The sequence below is a fragment of the Phodopus roborovskii genome, unplaced genomic scaffold (genome assembly GCF_943737965.1).
Source record: "Phodopus roborovskii unplaced genomic scaffold, PHOROB, whole genome shotgun sequence".
Taxonomy (NCBI): domain Eukaryota; kingdom Metazoa; phylum Chordata; class Mammalia; order Rodentia; family Cricetidae; genus Phodopus; species Phodopus roborovskii.
Genome location: NW_026126480.1, coordinates 2,746,618 through 2,766,213, shown reverse-complemented (window position 1 = coordinate 2,766,213; position 19,596 = coordinate 2,746,618). Strand labels below are relative to the sequence as shown.

Genomic DNA, 19,596 nt, shown 5'->3' with positions numbered 1-19,596 from the left:
ATCCTTTCTGTTAGCCTGTGTCTTTTTATAGGTGAGTTAAGACCATTAATGTTGAGGGTGAGTAAGGACCATTGATTGTTGATGCTTGTTTGATTTAGGTTTGTTGTTGTCAGTGGTATTGTCAATATATTAGTTCTGCTTTACCCTTGGTTTATGGTATAGTTGGATTATCTGTTGCCTACATTTTTATGGGCGTAGTTACCTTCCTTGGGTTGGAGTTTTCCTTCCAATACTTTCTGTAGGGCTGGATTTGTAGATGCGTATTAGGAAAATCTGGTTTTGTCATTAAATATCTTGTTCTCTCCATCAATATTGATTGAGAGTTTTGCTGGATATAGTAGCCTAGGCTGGCATCCGTGTTCTCTTAATACTTTTAGAACATCTATCCAGGACCTTCTGGCCTTGAGGGTTTCCATGGAGAAGTCAGGTGTAATTTTTATAGGTCTGCCTTTATATGTTACCTGTCCTTTTTCCTTCGCTGCTCTTAATAATCTTTCTTCATTCTGTATGCTAGGTGTTTTGATTACTATATGTCAAGGGGTTGGTGGGGTCTCCCCCTCTCTCTATGGTACTTCCCCAATGGGCTTATGTGGGTCTGAGATTCAATATCTGTAGCCCTGTGTGGTCCAAGCTCTCTAGGAGGTTTCTCCGCAGACAGGGACCCAGGGATGGGGTCAAGGGTGAGGATCCAGTAGAAGATGCCAGCAGGTACTCACAGTGGTCCCGCAGAGATAGGTGGATCTCTGGGAGAGGCCCGGGACTCCAGCAGAGGACTGGAGGTGGGGTCAGAGACCAAGCAGGTGGAAATTATGGGTGGTCCCTCGTGGATAGTCAGGTCTCCTTTGTTCAGAGTTGCTCCGAGAAGTCTCCGAAGTAGGGTGGACTGTTGGCTCCACCCTCTGTCCCAGTGCTCAACCAGAGTGGCAGGACCGTGGGTCGGGAAGGGCACAGGGTAGGGGGGGTAGGCTGACGGTGGGGATGGGTAGGGGTGTATCAGAGCTACAAGGGTGCTCTCGATGGGGACAGGAGATAGGAGCAGCAGGATCAGGGGCCAACCCAGGGAGTTTGGGTGGGGGAGGGGGGAAAGAGGTTGTAGGGGACAGGCAGCCCCGATTGGGCCCAGACTCACCTCTGGCCAATAGCTGGCGAAAGAGGACAAAGGCTGAGCTGGGACTTGGGAAGGTTTTGCAGGATAGTGGGATCTCACGGGAAACTGGAACTTTCCAGCTGAGGCCTCTTTCTTTAGCAGAGGCCCGGATTTTGGGGTCAAGGATCTTGCCCGCAGGCCCATTAATATATCTTAATATCAGTGGTCTCAATTTGCCCAATATGGACTAATAGAATGATTATGAAGAAAGAATTCATCTTTCTGCTGCATACAAGAAACACATCTCAACTTCAAAGACAGACATTACCTCAGAATAAAGGACTGGAAAAGATTTTCCAATAAAATGAACCTAAAATCAACTTGTGTAACTATCCTAATATCTAACAAATTAGACTTCAAACTAAAATTAACCAAGAGAAATGAAGAAGGTCATTTCAAATTCGTCACTGAAAAAAAAAAAAAAGAAGTCTAATTTCTAAATTCTGAACATCTACACCTCAAATACAAGGGCATGTACATTCATAAAAAAAATTACTAAAACTTAAATCACACATAAAACCCCACACACTCATAGGGGGGATTTCAACACCCCACTCTTACCACTGGAGAGGACTACCATATAGAAACAAAACAGAAAAATAAAAAACTAACAGAAGTTATAACTCAATTGGGTTTAACAGACATCTGTGAAACATTCCATCCAAACACAAAAGAATATACCTTCTTTTCAGCTCCTCATGTAACTTTCTCTAAAATTGACCACATACTCACAACAAAGCAAACCATAATAGATACAAAAACAAAAACAAAAATTGGAATAATCCCCTATATCTTATCAGATCACTATGGTTTAAAGTTAAAAGGCAACAACACAAACTGCTGAAAGCCTACAAACTCATGAAAATTGAACAATTGTCTCACCCCTGGGTCAAGGAAGGAAAAATGAAAGAAATTACAATTCAATAAAATTCAATAAAAACGAATGCACAACATACCCAAACTTATGAGACACTTTGAAAGCCGCTCTAAGAGGAAAACTCATAGCACTACCCACGCTACTGACTTAACAGCACACCTGAAAGCTCTAGAACAAAAAGAAGCAGACTCACCCAGGAGGAGTAGATGACAGGAAATAGTCAAATTGAGTGTTGAAATAAATAAAATAGAAACAAAGAAAACAATACAGAAAATCAGTGAAACACAGAGTTGGATCTTTGAGAAAATCAACAAGATAGACAAACCTTTATCCAAACTAACCAAAAGACAGAGAGAGAATATGCAAATTAACAAATCAGAAATGAAAAGGTGAACATAACAATGGACACTGAGGAAATCCAGAGAATCATCAGATCATATTTTGAAAACTTATACTCTACAAAATTTGAAAATTTAATGGATATGGACAATTTTCTGGACAGATATCACTTACCAAAATTAAATCAAGAACAGATAAGCAATTGAAATAGATTTATAACCTCTAATGAAATAGAAGCAATCATCCAAAGTCTCCTAAGCAAAAAAAAAAAAAAAAAAAGCCCAAGGCCAGATGATTTCAACACAGAATTCTACCAGAAATTCAAAGAAGAGCTAATATCAATACTCCTCAAATTATTCCACACAATAGAACAGAATGGTCATTGCCAAACTCTTTGTATGAGGCTACAATTACCTTAGTACCCAAACCACATAAAGGCACAACTAAGAAAGAGAACTACAGACAATCTCCCTCATGAACATTGATGCAAAAATACTCAATAAAACACTGACAAACCTAATCCAAGAACATATCAGAAAAATCATCCACCATGATCAAGTAGGCTTCATCCCAGAGATGCAGGATGGTTCAACATAAGAAAATCTATCAGTGTAATCCACCATATAAACAAACTGGGGAGGGGGGAACCATGATCATCTCATGAGATCCTGAAAAAGCCTTCAACAAAATCCAGCATCCCTTCATGATATCACTCTAAGTGGAGAGAAAGTCAATGCAAATCCTCTAAAATCAAGAACAAGACAAGGCTGTACCCTCTCTCCATATCTACTCAATATTGTACTTGAAGTCCTAGTTAGAGCAATAAGACAAGAGGTGATAGAAATTGGAAAGGAAGAAGTCAAACTTTCACTATTTGCAGATGATATATAGTAGTTTATATAAGTGACCTGGAAATTCTACCAGAGAACTCCTACAACTGAAAACCAGGATACAAAATTAACTCAAAAAAAAAATAGGCAGTCCTATATATTGATGATAAATACGCAGAGAAAGAAATCAGAGAAGCATCACCCTTCACAGTAGACACCAAACACCAGAAATTATTTGGGGTGGCTCTAACCAAACAAGTGAAAGATCGAGATGACAAGAACTTTAAGTCTTTAAAGAAAGAAATTAAAGGAGATATCAGAAAATGGAAAGATCTCCAAGGATGCACATGATAGAAAGAGAACAAACTCCTGCAAACTGTCTGCTAACCTTGACATGTGCACCTTGGCACTCACACCACACACATACACACACACACACACACACACACACACACACACACACACACACGAAATCATAAAATCATAAGCAGAAACAAGGAAAATCAATAAAACAATAGAAATTTTTGAAAAAGAACCCAAGAAAACTTAGAATTTAGACATTGAAATTAATTCAGTGGCTTTAATGACTTGGGTTACAAGTTTATTCATGAACATAGAATAGTGAATAAAGGAAAATAACCAATTTTTAACAGAATATACTACAATGAAAAAAAGACATAAAAGCATGAAAAGATGAAAGTTAAGAGACATGGAGGCTAAAAATATCAAGTTCATCTTCTTTTAAGAGAACCTTTGGAAACAGAAAAAAATGAACGTAAATGTAGGAGGAAGAAACAATAATTAAGGAGAGAGAGGTGGCATGTTCTCAAAAACTAAGGAAGACATAGCTTTCCTTATTTAAAAAAAAAAAGACAAAACTAATAAGCCTTAAACAACAGAGAATCCAAACAAACTTAGCTTTTACAACTTACCTACAATGGGCCACAGTATGGTTTCTAGATGGCCGCATAATAATATACACAGAACAACAGAAAATAATCTATTTCATAAAAGTGACCTGTGTGATTTATAGACATGAACAAGAAAGAAAATGTGTATGCTCCTAGATACTTAGTACGGAAATACTCAATATGGATAAACAAAAAATTGAGGATAGATAAAACAATCCTGATCAATAAAAGAACTTCCAGAGGATTCTCCATCCTTGATTTCAAGCTGTACTGCAGAGCTATAGTAATAAAAACTGCATGGTACTGACATAAAAAGAGATACATTGATCAATGATATAGAAGTGAAGACACAGACATAAATCCATACAGCAATGAACAATTGATTTTTTACTATTAAAAAAAGTCTAATTTGATATCTACATACAGAAAGACAAATATTCATCTCCTTGCAAAAAATTCAAGTCCAAATGAGTTAATGACCTCAACATAAAACCAGATACACTGAACCATATAGAACAGAAAGTAGGAATAGTCTTGAAAACATTTGGCAGAGGCGGTAACTTTCTGAACAGAATACTGACAGCACAAGCACTAAGATCAAAAATTAATAAATGGGACCCCATGAAAGTGAAAAGTTTCTATAAGGCAAGGAATACTGTGTCAGTAAGACAAAACAGCAGCCTAGAGAATAGAAAGAAGACTCCACATCTGAAAGGTATCCAAAAGAAAAAATATAAAGAATTCAAGAAACTAGACAGCAAAGAAAATCTTAAATCCAACAAATCCTAACACAAAACATCCAGGAAATGTGGGACACCATGAAAGGCCAAACCTAAGAATAATAGGCATAGAAGAAGGCAAAGAAGCCCAGCTCAAAGGTGCAGAAAATCATTGAGGAAAACTTTTCCAATCTGAAAAGGGACATGACCATGAAAGTACAAGAAGCATACCGAACACCAAACAGACTGGACCAAAGAAAAGACCTTCCAATCAAATGGACCCAAGAAACAAGCAGGTGTGGATATGCTAATATCTAATAAGTTAGACTTCAAACCAAAATTAAAGTTAGACTTCAAATCAAAAGAGATGAAGAAGGTCATTTCTTACTCACCACAGGAGAAATCCATCAGCCCAAAGTGTCAATTCTGAACATCTATACCCCAAATACAAAGACACCCACATTCATAAAAGAAACGATACTAGACCCCCATCACTAGGCTTCTGCTAAAGAGGCCTCAGCTGGAGAGTGGCAGGTCCAGGCTAGATCTGCCTATCAGCACTTAACATCCTGAATCTTAGCCTAGTCTTTCACCCTCATCACCTTTGACCCCCATTGCCAGACCTCTGCTAGAAGTAAGTCTAGGACCAATTCTGGTGGAATCCCCCACACACCCTTCCCTGGGAACTCTCTGGATTGGCCCCGGATTCACTCCCCCTGTGTCCTGTCCCCATTGAGAGCACTCCTGGTGCTCTGATACACACCCATCCCCACCAAGAGCCTGACCTCCCGTAACTTGTGCCCGACCCTGCTACTGTCCCACTGCTCTGGTTGATCACTGAGACATAGGGTGGAGTCATCAATCCTGCCACCTTCTGAGAACTTCCTGGAGCTGTTCTGAGCACACTAGACCTGCCTATCCATGAGGGATCACCTGAAATCCACACCTGCCTAGTCTCTGACCCCCACAGCAGGTCCTCTACTGGAGTTCCAGGCCCCTCCTAGAGATCTGTCTATCCCTGCAGGACCATCCTGAGCCCCTGTGGACTGGATCGTTAACCCCCATCACCAGGCTTCTGTTAAAGAGGCCTCAGCTGGAGAGTGCCAGGCTCCACCTAGATCCACCTATCTGTTCCTAGAACATCACAAGCCCCAGCCTTCGGGATCTTTGATCCCCCATCACTGGTCTTCTGCTGGAGCCTGATCTTTGGCCACCAGCACCAGGCCCCTAACTGAGGAGAGATATCCTGGAGAGCTTGGACCAACCAGAGCTACAGACATTGAACTTCTGACCCACCTAAGCCCACCTGGGGAGTAACGTAGAGAGAGAGAGACCCCCACCTACACCTACTGGAAGACGCAAAGGGAAGATGGCAATACAAGAAAACACCTAACAATAGAAAGACAAGCATAACACCACCATAATCTAGGGACTCCACACCAACTACACATGAACACCCCAAAGCAGATGAAGCAGAAGAGAACGACTTAAAAAAAATATCATCATAAAAATGTTAGAGGCCCTCAAAGACAATGTGAGAAAATCCCTTAAAGAAATGGAAGAAAAAACAAACAAAAAATTGGAAGAAATGGACAAATTGCTAAAAGAAAGTACAGAGAGCCAAGATAAAACAATTAAACAGGTAAAGGAAATGGTTCAAGACCTGAAAACTGAAATAGAGACAAAAAGAAAACACAAACTGAAGGAATGCTGGACATAGAAAAACTGGGCAAAGATCGGGAACTACAGACACAACCATAACCAACAGGATAAAAGAGGCAAAAGAGAATATCTCAGGTGCTGAAGACAAACTAGAGGAAATAGATTCATCGACCAAAGAAAATCATAAATCCAACAAATCTTTAACACAAAACATCCAGGAAATGTGGGACATTGTGAAAAACCCAAACCTAAAAATAATAGGCATAGAGGAAGGTAATAAGCCCAGCTCAAAGGGGCAGAAAACATATTCAACAAAATCATTGAGGAAAAGTTTCCCAATCTGAAGAAGGACATGCCCATGAAAGTACAAGAAGCATACCAAACACCAAATAGACTAGACCCCTTGACACATAATAATCAAAACACCTAACATACAGAATAAAGAAAGAATATTAAGAGCAGTGAAGGAAAAAGGACAGGTAACATATAAAGGCAGACTTATCAAAATTACACCTGACTTCTCCATGGAAACTCTCAAGGACAAAAAGTCCTGGATAGATGTTCTACAAGTACTAAGAGTCCATGGATGCCAGCCCAGGCTACTATACCCAGCAAAACTCTCACTCACTATAGACAGAGAAAACAAGATATTTAATGACACAGCCAGATTTTCCTAATACATATTTACAAATCCAGCCCTACAGAAAGTTCTGGAAGGAAAACTCCAACCCAAGGAAGTTAACTACACTCACAAAGACATAGGCAATAGTTAATCCCACATCACCAGAACCCAAGGGTAAAGCAGGACAAATATATTCACAATACCACTGACAACAACAAATCTAAAACAAACAAGCATTAACAATCAATGGTCCTTACTCTCCCTCAACATTAATGGTCTTAACTCGCCTATAAAAAGACACAGGCTAACAGAATGGATATGAAGACAGAATCCATCCTTCTGCTGCATACAAGAAACACATCTAAGCTTCAAAGACAGACATTACCTCAGGGTAAATGGCTGGGGAAAGATCTGCCAATCAAATGGACCCAAGAAGCGAGCAGGTGTGGCTATCCTAATATCTAACAAGTTAGACTTCAAACCAAAATTAATCAAAAGAGATGAAGACGGTCATTTCATATTCATCACAGGGGAAATCCCTCAGCACAAAGTCTCAATTCTGAACATCTATGCCCCAAATACAAAGGCATCCACATTCGTAAAAGAAACACTACTAAAACTCGAAGCTCACATAAAACCTCACACACTTATAGTGGGAGACTTCAACATGCCACTCTCACAACTAGACAAGACCACCAGTCAGAAACTCAACAAAGATGCAAAAGAACTAACAGAAGTTATGTCTCAACTGGGTTTAACAGACATCTATATAACATTCCATCCAAACACAAAAGAATATACCTTCTTCTCTGCTCCACATGGAACCTTCTCTAAAATCAACCACATACTAGGCGACATAACGAAACTCAACAGATTAAAAAAAAAAAAAAAAAATGGAATACTCCCCTGTATCTTATCAGACCACCATGCTTTAAATTTGGAATTCAATAACACAAATCATAGAAACCCTACAAACTCATGGAAACCAAACAATGTGCAACTGCACCATCACTGGGTCAAAGAAGAAATAAAGAAATTAAGGAATTCCTAAAATTCAATGAGAATGAGGACACAACATGCCCGAATTTATGGGACACTTTGAAAGCAGGGTTACAAGGGTAGTTCATTGCACTCAGGGCCCATATGAAGAAAACAGGTTATAGTCACATTAGAGAATTAACAGCACAACTGAAAGCCTGAGAACAAAAAGAAGCAACCACATCCTGGAGGAGTAGACGCCAGGAAATAATCAATTTTAGGGCTGAAATCAATAAAATGGAAACCAGGAAAACAATACAAAAAAGCAATGCAAAAAGAGTTGGTTCTTCGAGAAAATCAACAAGATAGACAAACCTTTATCCAAACTAACAAAAAAGCAGAGAGAGAGAACATGCAAATTAACAAAATCAGAAATGAAAAGGGGGACATAACAATGGACACAGAGGAAATCCAGACAATATTCATACTTTGAAAACCTGTATTCCACAAAATTTGAAAATTCAAAGGAAATGGACAAATTTCTGGATAACTATTACTTACCAAATTAAATCAAGAACAGACAAACAACTTAAATAGACCTATTATCCCTAATGAAACAGAAGCAGTCATTGAAAGCCTTCCAACCAAAAAAAGCCCATGGGCAGATGGCTTCACTACAGAATTCTACAAGAAATTCAAGGAAGAGCTAATATCAATACTCTTCAAACTTTTCCTCACAATAGAAAGAAAAGGTTCATTACCAAACTCTTTTTACAAGGCCACAATCACCTTCATACCCAAGCCACACAAAGGACACAACTAAGAAAGAAAACTACAGACCAATATCTCTGATGAACATTGATACAAAAATACTCAAAAAAATACTGGCAAACCGAATCCAAGAATACATCAGAGAAATCATCCACCATAACCAAGTAGGCTTCATCCCTGGAAAGCAGGGATGGTTTAATATATGAAAATCTATCAACGTGATCCACCATATAAACAAACTGAAAAAGAAAAACAACATGATTATCTCACTAGATGCTGAAAAAGCCTTCAACAAAATTCAATACAATTTCATGATAAAGGTCTTGGAGAGATCAGGGATAACAGGAACACACCTTAACATAATAAGAGCAATATACAATAAACCAACAGCAAACACAAACTGAATGGAGAGAAGCTTAGGGTGATTTCTCAAAAATCAGTAACACGACAAGGCTGCCCTCTCTCTGAATATCTCTTCAATATTGTACTTGATGTTCTAGCTAAAGTATTAAGAGAATAGAAGGAGATCAAGAGGATACAAATTGGAAAGGAAGAACTCAAACTGTCTCTATTTGCAGATGATAGGATAGTTAACATAAGCAACCCATAAAACTCTAACAGGAACTCCTACAGCTTATAACCACATGGAGCAAACTATCAGGATACAAGATGAACTCTGAAAAAGACATCAGAGAAACATCACCCTTTATAATAGCCACAAACAACATAATGCTTACTAAACAAGTGAAAGGCCTATATAATAAGAACTTTGTGACTTTAAAGAAAGAAATTAAAGAAGATACCAGAAAATGGAAAGATCTCCCATGCTCTTGGATAGGTAGGAAAAATATAGTAAAAAATGGCAATCTTGCCAAAAAACAATCTACAGATTCAATTCAATCCCCATTAAAATCCCACCACAATTCTTCACTGACCTTGAAAGGATAATAATCAACTTTATATGGAAAAACAGAAGACCCAGGTTAGCCAAATTAATCCTGTACAATAAAAGAACTTCAGGAGGCATCACCATCCCTGACTTGAAGACCTACTACAGAGCTATACTCCTGAAAACAGCCTGGTATTGGCACAAATACAGACAAGTAGACCAATGGAATCTAATCGAAAATCCAGATTTTAACCCACACACCTACGAACACCTGATTTTTGACAAAACAGCTAAAAGTATACAATGAGGGGAGGAAAGCATCTTCAGCAAATGGTGCTGGCACAACTGGATGATTGTGTGTAGAAGACTGCAGATAGACCCATGTCTATTGCCACTCACAAAACTCAAGTCCAAATGGATCAAGACCTCAATATCAATCCAGCCACACTAAACCTCTTAGAAGAGAAAGTAGGAGGTACCCTTGAACAAATTGGTATAGGAGACCGCTTCCTGAACATAAATCCAAAAAGAGGCTCTATTCACCATAAGGACACTTGCTCATCTGTGTTTGTAGAAACATTATTTATAATAACCAGAAACCAAAAACAACCTAGATGTCTCTCAACCAAAGAATGGATAAAGAAAATGTAGTACATTTACAAAATGGGGCGTTACTCAGCTGTTAGAAAAAAAAATGACATCATGAAATTTACAGTCAAATGGATGGAACTAGAAAAAAAAATCATCCTGTGTGAAGCAACCCAAACCCCTAAAGATAAGCATGATACATACTGAATTATAAGTAGATATTAGCCATTAAGTGATGGATAATCATGCTACAGTCCACAGACCCAGAGAGGCTAAGTAACAAGGAGGGCTGGTGGAGGAGTGGGCAAGGCAGGGGTAGACAGGTGAAATGCATGGATCTCCCTAGGTAGGGAATAGATTATGCAAGTGGACTGGGGATGGGTGGGAATGGGAACAAGAGGAACCAGGTGGGGGAGGGATAGACAACTGAAATGGAGGAGTGGCATTTAGGGGGAGGGGTGTGATATGGAAACCTAGTACAGTAGAAATCTCCTGGAACCTATGAAGGTGACCCTAGTGAGGACTCCTAGTAATGGAGGATACAGAGCCTGAACCAGCCATCTTCTGTTACCAAGCAAGACACCCAGTGGTAGAATTGAGACACTAACCCAACCACAAAAACCTTTCACCCACAACCTGTCCTGCTGGCAAGATATTCCTGGGCAATGGTGATTCAGAGCTTGTAGGTGAGACCAGCCAATGACTGGTCTAACTTAAGACCCACTGCACAATAGAGAGCCCATGCCTGATACTGCCTTGATGGCAGTTTCCAGAAGCTAGATAGCCCAAAGAGAGCAAAGTAGAACAAACGCAACTGGCAAAAAAAATAATAATAATAATAAAAGTCAATAAAATGATTCCTAATGATATTCCAACTCATAAATCAGCACCTAGACTAATCCTATCAGAGAAGCTTCCTCTAGCAGCTGATGGGAGCAGATGCAGAGACACACAGCCAACCATTAGGTGGAGCTCAAAGAACCCACAGGTTGGGGGAGGCTGAGTTGAAGGAGCTAGAGGGGTTAAGGACATCAGGAGAACATGGCCCACAGAACCAACTAAACAAAGTTCACAGGGGCTCCTAGAGACAGAACCAGGGATCCTACATGAGACTGACCTAGGCCCTCTGCATATGTTACAGTTGTGTAGCTTGTTCTTGTAGGACTCCTAACAGTGGGAATAGGGGCTGTCTCTGACTCTTTTGCCTGCTTTTGGGACTACATTCCCCCTACTGGTTGCCTCATCCGGCCTTGATATGAAAGTTTGTGCCTAGTCTTATTATATCTTGTTATGCTGCTTTCAGTGACTATCCGACTAGCCCTGGGAGGCTTTCTCTTTTCTGAAAGAACATGAAAAACCAGTGGATCTGAGAGGGGTGGGAATGAGAGGAGCGGAGGGATGAGTAACTGTGGTCAGGATGTAATATATAAGAGAAGAATAAATAAAGATAAAAAAGAGAGAGTATAATAGAATACATGACTTGAAGACAAAGAAGGATCCTTTCAAGCAGAGGCACACACACGCACACCATAAACTAAAAGGAAATAATCAAGAAATGCAGCTACAGGTAAAAGTATATAATTAAATAATAAATTTCCCTAATGTGGAAGAAAAGAACAGATATTGAACAAGTACTGGGAACTTTTATTTTTCTCTCTCATTTATCTATCTTTGTCTCCAATGTATTTAACTGGTTAGCATGGATGCTTTATGTAAAATTACATATAATCTTGGGAGACAGTTGCTTTGGTTTGCTAAGACACACACATACACACAATTTTTTTAGAGACTACAGAAGTAGGACATTGTGTAATTGTATCCATCTGGCAATATACCGTCTTCTTAGATAACCAGAGGTAACAGCTATACCTAAATCATCATTTTCACAAAGTGACTTCTATGCCAGGAGAAAACCTCAAAGTCACAGTTTCTGTAGCATTAAGTGCTAAATGAGAGTAATGTGGTAGGTATTTCAAACTATCTCAATAAGTCTTAGCAAGCTACACCATAAGAACAACAGAATCAGCCAACCAATTTAAATTATTTCTTTTGTACTCAAGGCTGCTATTCCACATTAAGGGAAGTATTTTAAGAGTTTTTTTTTTTTAAGATGCTAGGTGGACTGGTGGGAAACAGACTGTTTTCCAGGCAGTGCAGTGGCATCTTCCTCATCTCTGCTGTATGCCCTAACCTGACAGTCTTCACAGTGATACCTGTGTTGTCACACAGTTTGTTCACTCTTACAATGGCTATTTGTAAACTGACTCTATGATATAATCCATAACTAATAAATGTCTCAATAACTACTGTATCTTTAATGTGTATTTAAAGACCTAATGTCAAATCTAAACTCCACAATTTACATTGTATTATCAGAGTGTTTCACTTCCTTAAGCTGAAGTTTCTGCATCTGAAAATAATAACAAATACCTCCTGGGGTGGTTGTTAGGGATTACTGAAATGTATAAATGGGGCACAGCTTTGACATGATGTTTTATCTGAAAATACTTCTCATCTTGTGTATAATATACATAATAAATGATAAATGACTAGCTATTTGACCAATAAAAAGTCAATGTATAAAAGCATCTATCATATTAGATTACAAATAGCTATTATGACTTCTTAATTACCTTTAGAAAGACCTTACCTCCATTCCAGGTATGGTGTCTCAAGTCTGTATTACAAGTTCTTTAATACATATATACAAACTTCAAATAGGATTAAGAATTAAATTTCAAAAGCAAAATTTTAAGAATTTCAGCAAAAACATTATCATTTTGACCAGGAAGTTATTCTATAAACAAAATATAGGCATCATATGTAATTAAGAAAAAATGATTAAGCTGGCTGCAGAAGACTCAGTTTTCTGCCTCAAAAATCATAATTTTAAACAAACAAGCACCATAGACTGTGTTTGGGTTGGGATGAGTTGTTTTTGTTTTTGTTTTTCTGTTTCCAGTATAGAATATAGTGTAAAGAATACTTAAGTCACACATTCATCTTAATCTTTGAGGCTGCTCTAAAAAACTCTAGTATATTGAGTGGCTGACAAATGGTCAACATTTAATTCACACAGTTTTGGGAGACTGTGACATACAAGATAAAACCCAATATATTTCATGTCTACTGAAGCCCACTCCTTGGTTCTTCGTCAGCCATCTTTCCACTGTTCTAATGTGATAGAAGGAGAAAGATCTCTAGTATCTCATTCATGTGGTCAATGATCTCATCCACTTGGGCTTCCCCCATCTGCCAATTACCTAAGGGCCTTCACATAGCATCAGCATACAGAATTAGAAGTAGGCATAAATATTCAGGGTATGAAACATCTATAACAAAATATTTAAAGACAATACATAATTCTTATTAATCAAAATAAAACAAAAACTGTAAAAAAACAAAGTTATATTATTTTCAAGAAAATAGATGGAGTTGGGTACCAGCAATATTACACAAAAATAAGCCAAACTTTTGGGGAGGGAGACAAATATACATTTTCTCTTGTTTATAGAATCTATGTTTAGAAAAACAAAAACAGGAAAATATAAGGAAGGTGAAAAAGAGAAAGGCAGTGAGCAGTTCATAGGAGGGACAACAGAAAATAAGACAGGAAGTGAATATTAGCAAAGTAAATGGCATACATGTCTGAAAATGTTGTAAGAACTCCCATTTCTTGCACTGTATATATAATGGCAGAAATAAAGTTAGGGCCTGGAGAGGTGATTCAGACATAATCAGAGTTACACTAATCTTGCAGAGAACCTAAGTTTAGTTCCCAGACCCACACTGAACATCTCACAATGACCTTTAACTCTAACTACAGGGACTCAGATAGCCCCTTCTGGACTCCACAGATACCTGCATTCACATGCACAAACCAACACACACACACACACACACACACACACACACTTTACTAAAAATAAGTATTTAAATAATGAACTTGTAAAGACCAGGGATATAGCTAAGCAGCTTTGCTTTCTGGGAATGAATAAAGCCATCATTTTCTGAGATACTTAAGGCAGGATTTCAACATTTGAGAATAAGGGCAACACAATTTATCACACAGCACCCATCAAATGGGCTATTATTTTAAGTCTGATAATATCACATGTATCAAGAGAAAGGAACAAAAATATCTTCCATCCATTGTCCTGGGAGTAGAAAGTGACATATTTTAAAGTATACCTACCCTACTAAGCCTGAAGACAGACACCATAGTCCAGTTATTCTACGATTTTGTGTTTAAACTAGAGAAATTGTCAAAGGTTATTTAGCACTTAGGAGACTGGGTATTTTCCACCTTGAGTTTGAGGCTGAACTGAGTTCCATGGAAAAACCAATGTGGAAGCAACCTTAACATCTACCAGCAAGGGAGTGAGGAAGTAAACTGTAGAACATGTCTTCATATTATGAAACTAAGGGAGAAACCTGTGGGCAGAAGATACTTGGGTCCACAAGTAGAAATTTCATCATAATGAACCATAAAAGGCAAATTGCAAAAGAATAAATGCAGTGTAATAAACATTTAAATGTAGCTTAAAATATGCTAAATAAACCATATCTTGTTTATGGATTTACATGTGTAATGACTTCATAATACACACTTAGCTGATTTTAAATCAATAAATATATAATTTGCAAATGTTAACAGTCTGCCACTAAAACATTTCACAATATAAATTCTTAATCGGGTTCAGGGAACTAGGTGGTCTTCTCCAGATCACACAAGTCAATTAGGATGCAACTATAAATGGTCATGATAGCTAAATACAAGGAAGCTACTTGGGAGTCTTCAAAGTTTTTTTTCCTCTGTACATAAGAATAAAAACTAAATGTCAAGTTTAAATGCTGCTTAAACTATCTTCACATATTTTAAAATGCCGCACACACACATTTAAATATAACTCCTATGAAACGAGCCAAGCAGGATTAGAGAGCAGACAGTGGCTTCAGATTTGCTCAGATAATTTGCCCGAAGGCTTTAGCAAGCCACTTATTCAGGTTATTTCAAACTCACTTTGTTCACCTGTGAAGTCTTAGAAACTTTAATTTCCCCATTTGTCCAATTCTTAATCGTGTTCTGGGAAGGTTGGTGTTGGTACTTAGCATCTCCAGATAGCATGCTGCTCCATAAATGGTCTTTCTGTCAGTAAACCCCAACCAATAAAAAAAAAAAAACCCATAATATGAAAAATACTGAGGCATGGACAAAATGGTAGAGGTCTCAGGCACACAGCAAAATGGCACAGAAATATCAGCTTATGAAAACCTTCCACAAACTAAATACTATTCACAGTAGCTAAGGAAACAAGCTAGGAGGTTGGGTACCGTGTATAGCACAGAAATTAGCAAAGACACTCTGAGAGAGCAGGAGCATAGTGTGACATCACCCATACTCCTACCTCCCACCCCAACCCAACCCATCCTAGATTCAGGCAGAACGATGGGGAGAGCTTAAAGGAAAGACAAAGAACAGCCAGCAGCCACATCTCCAGCCTCCAGTCTAGAACCCAGGTCTACCTACCGCCCCAACCAGCAGCACTCATGTGAACCAGACTGGCTACCTGGACTGGATTAAGAAAGTACAAAACTTCAGTTAGCAGGAGAAATCAGTTCAAGAGCTCAGTTGTTCAACATGGTAACTATAGTTAATAGCAACATATTGTATTCTTGAAAATAGATTTTAAGTGTTCTCATAGCAAACAACAATTTTAGAAATGCTGATCATGAAAAGGGTATTTAGTCACACACACACACACACAAAAAAAAAAAAAAAAAAAAAAAAAAAAAAAACACTACTGTAACTCTTGGCTATTGCTCCAGTGCTAGGAGAGCCACTATGTTCTCACCGTGATGATAAGGAGCTAACCCTCTGAAATTTGTGTCAGTTCCTGGAATTCCATCAAAGTCCAAGGTAGCTTTGAAGGCCTTGGGCAGTACCCACACCTTGTACCTACTGATGCCCGCTGTCAATCAGCATGCATCACTGCCTACAGCGTCCTTAAAAGAGAGATGCTTCTTCAGTATTTGTACTCTTAGGGAAGCCTGATGACTCTTCTCATGCACTTTGGAAATAAGGTGGATGTGAGAAGCATGCACTGTACCACCTCGATACTCTCTCTGACCAACACTAGACATCTCGGAATGGATAGCAAGGTGCCAGAACCATGAGAGCTGCACCAACAGAGAGCCAGGGATGGAAGCCCATGATGGCTACTGTGGCTTGGCTGTGCTTGTAATCCTCAAGAAAAAAACAAATGCTCTTTGAATCTAAACAGCTGTTCACAATGGGTGACAAGGCGGCAGATGCAATCTGAAGGGGGATTTCAGGGCCACTGCAACAAGTTAGTGGATGGCTGCTACTCCTGGCAGGCAGGGCTGCTGCTCCTGCTGTCCAAAGTGCTATAAGCTCAAGGTGATCCTATCCTCAGTATTAGTCAGTGGATGTTCCCTCAGCAGGCCTTGCAGGTGTACATCCTGATATGCTGCTATTAGCCAGCTTTTTTCTTTTCTTTCCTTTTTTTTTTTTTTTTTTTTTGGCGAGGGGGGGGGTCTGCTGAACAAACCTGGCAAGTCACATGACTCCTGTCATGCTCAGTACTGCCTGAGCATCTTATCCACTGCCAGCCTTCGGCAGTGGAGCCATGCTGCACGATGTGGTTGTTGAGTGTGCCTGAAAACATTCTGCAAGCCGTTCACCCTGTGTACAACAATGGACCAGACCAGGTGAACCAGGCCCCAGCACAGTTTCTGCAGAGGCCAATCCTAGGCTTCGAGGAGTATGAAGATGAGGTGACCTCAGATTCGGCCACCAACTAGATGACCCCACGGCTCTGCTCACTCAGCTCCCCTATCACACAGGTTTCTCCATTTATCAAACCAAACAAAGCCATTAGCTTTGAACACATAGTAGCATGAATTTTATTTTCATACTTATCGATCCAAAACTCTTTGAACCTGTGCAGTGGGATTGGAGAGCAGTGCATGCTGGGGAAAAAAAACAATCTCTCCCGGCACCCATCAATCAGCCTGGCTCACACACTGAAACTGAGGGTATCTATGAGTATAACAGCATCCCAGTACCTGCTGTGATTCCCACCTACACACCACCAGTCACCAGATGGACACTCCCTGGGTGGGAGTAAAATGTCAGTTGTCTAACCCCGGGTGGAGCTGTGGGTCCCGCCAGCATAAGCTCCCTGTACTAGAGCACTGAGCTACAGCATGGCATGCTTCTGGTTGTCTCCTTCATCCCAGTCATCTGCACAGGACAGCTGCTGGGAATGGAGTGCCTCCCCTTGACATGGGAGAACTGAGCCACACATCTCTCCAAAGGCAAATTTGTTTGATGCAAGACTTGTTTTGTCCTAGGTATGATGTCTTAAACCCAGATAATCAATTAGGAGTGGAAAACCAACCTCTAGGTCAACTCTGTGCCAGAGTTCTCTCAGTGCCCTGCCCCTGCCTCTCCCAATCTGTACCAGGAGAGGCCCTCCTGCCCCTCCTCCTCCTCCTCTTCCCTCCTCTTCCTCACAGTGCTGCAGCCATGCTCCGTCTTCTGTTTCCATGCATTAAGATATTTAAAACTGTATTTGTAGAGCATGCATTAAGATATTTAAAACTGTATTTGACTGCCTTGTGGATTTCTTTTGATGTTGAGTCTATAAATAACAAAAATAATAGGTCATGATTGGTTATTACAGAGAATATAGCCATAGCATACCTATACACCTTAACCCTAAAGAATAGCTTCATTATTGTTGCAGTCAAAAGCAAGCAAAGCTATCACTTAGATAAGCATGGCATTGTCACTGACTGTGATGTATGTTATAATGCATGGCTTCCCATTAGAGGAGGCATGAAGTTACCATATTATCTAAAAGATACTATGAGGCATCAGCTTACTGGTGTTTTCCATAGCTACTGAAATTGTCATTCACAGTCTCTCAGTCCTCAGCCTCTCTTCATCTCCAAGTCTAATTTTTTTCAATCATACAGCACTTTGTATATTCTATTGACACTTAAAACAGTTCCATTTTGAACTCTCTTTTCCATTTGGCCAGAATCACTTGTAATTCTAACCTGATGCCTTTATTAAGGCAACATGATATACTTTATCCATATTTTGATATCAAAGTCTGGGTTCCAGCATCTAAGTCACTAAGGAATTTTACAAAGAAGCAAGCTAAGACCAATTCATTCCTGTCAGGAAGCCGTCTTAAGCCTTTAAGACTGACTCATTTTTACATAGTTGAAATGCCACTATTGCAAAACACACAGCATATATGGGTCACAGTATTTTCTCCATGCAGGCAGAAAAGTCATAGAACTACAGCAGGAAACAAATTCTCACCAGCTCAGGTACAAGTTTTGCTTAAAAATAAGCTCACTTTTGTTATTCTCTGGAGGACAATGTTGGGATTACTTTTGTTCTAACACACCCACATACTACCACCATGGTGAACCTAGTGCCTAATGATCAACCATCTCTATGGACCTGTGGGCCCTTTCCTCAGACATTTACAGAAAATAACTAAATATACAACACATTCAAATTGCTGTGTGTAATAATGAAAATTACTGTTTTCTTTTACTACTAATGCAAAATCCAAAATCCTATATCCATTGAGAAGTGACAATTACTCCCTTGTGTATCTGTTCCTTCTATTCTCATCTCATCCTCATTCGCTTCCCCTTTTGTTCATCCCAGAAGGGAAAAATCCCATAAAAGAAATAATAGCCTAAAAGCGAAGAAGGAAATTAATCTACAACTACACTAGTCTAAGACAATAAAAGCTATCCACCCATCAAGGCTTGCCCTCTTGCCAAAACTCTAATATACCTACCATTATGCTTTTGAAAAATTTTTATTGGCCATACATCTTCAAATTAAAGACTGTAAATTGATTCTACCAATTTTAATGACACCCTGCATCTGCTCATTTCTCTGCACAACCATCAACTAGAAGTCTTTACTGTACTACTCTACTACTCAATTGCTTCCTACCAATCAGTATGGTGGTACATTTAATTGTCAGCTTGATTGGACTGGATGAACATGTAAGGCACTGGCGAAGCATACCTTAGTATGTGTCTCTATCAGAGCTTAGAGAAATAAGTAACTCTATGAGAGGCACCTCACATGGGTTAGGATCCTGGACTGAGTGAAATAAAAAAGGCAGCTCCCTGGGCACCAGCATTCCTTTCCTACAATTCATTAAAATGTAAGCAGAAAGCCACCTGCCACCATTTTTTCC

At 39.2% G+C, this 19,596-nt stretch overlaps 1 pseudogene; it reads left to right on the top strand.

Moving 5' to 3' along the window:
* The first annotated feature begins 16,221 nt into the window (after window positions 1-16,221).
* Window positions 16,222-17,158, top strand: LOC127227900 (protein farnesyltransferase subunit beta-like; annotated as a pseudogene).
* The last annotated feature ends 2,438 nt before the right edge of the window (window positions 17,159-19,596 follow it).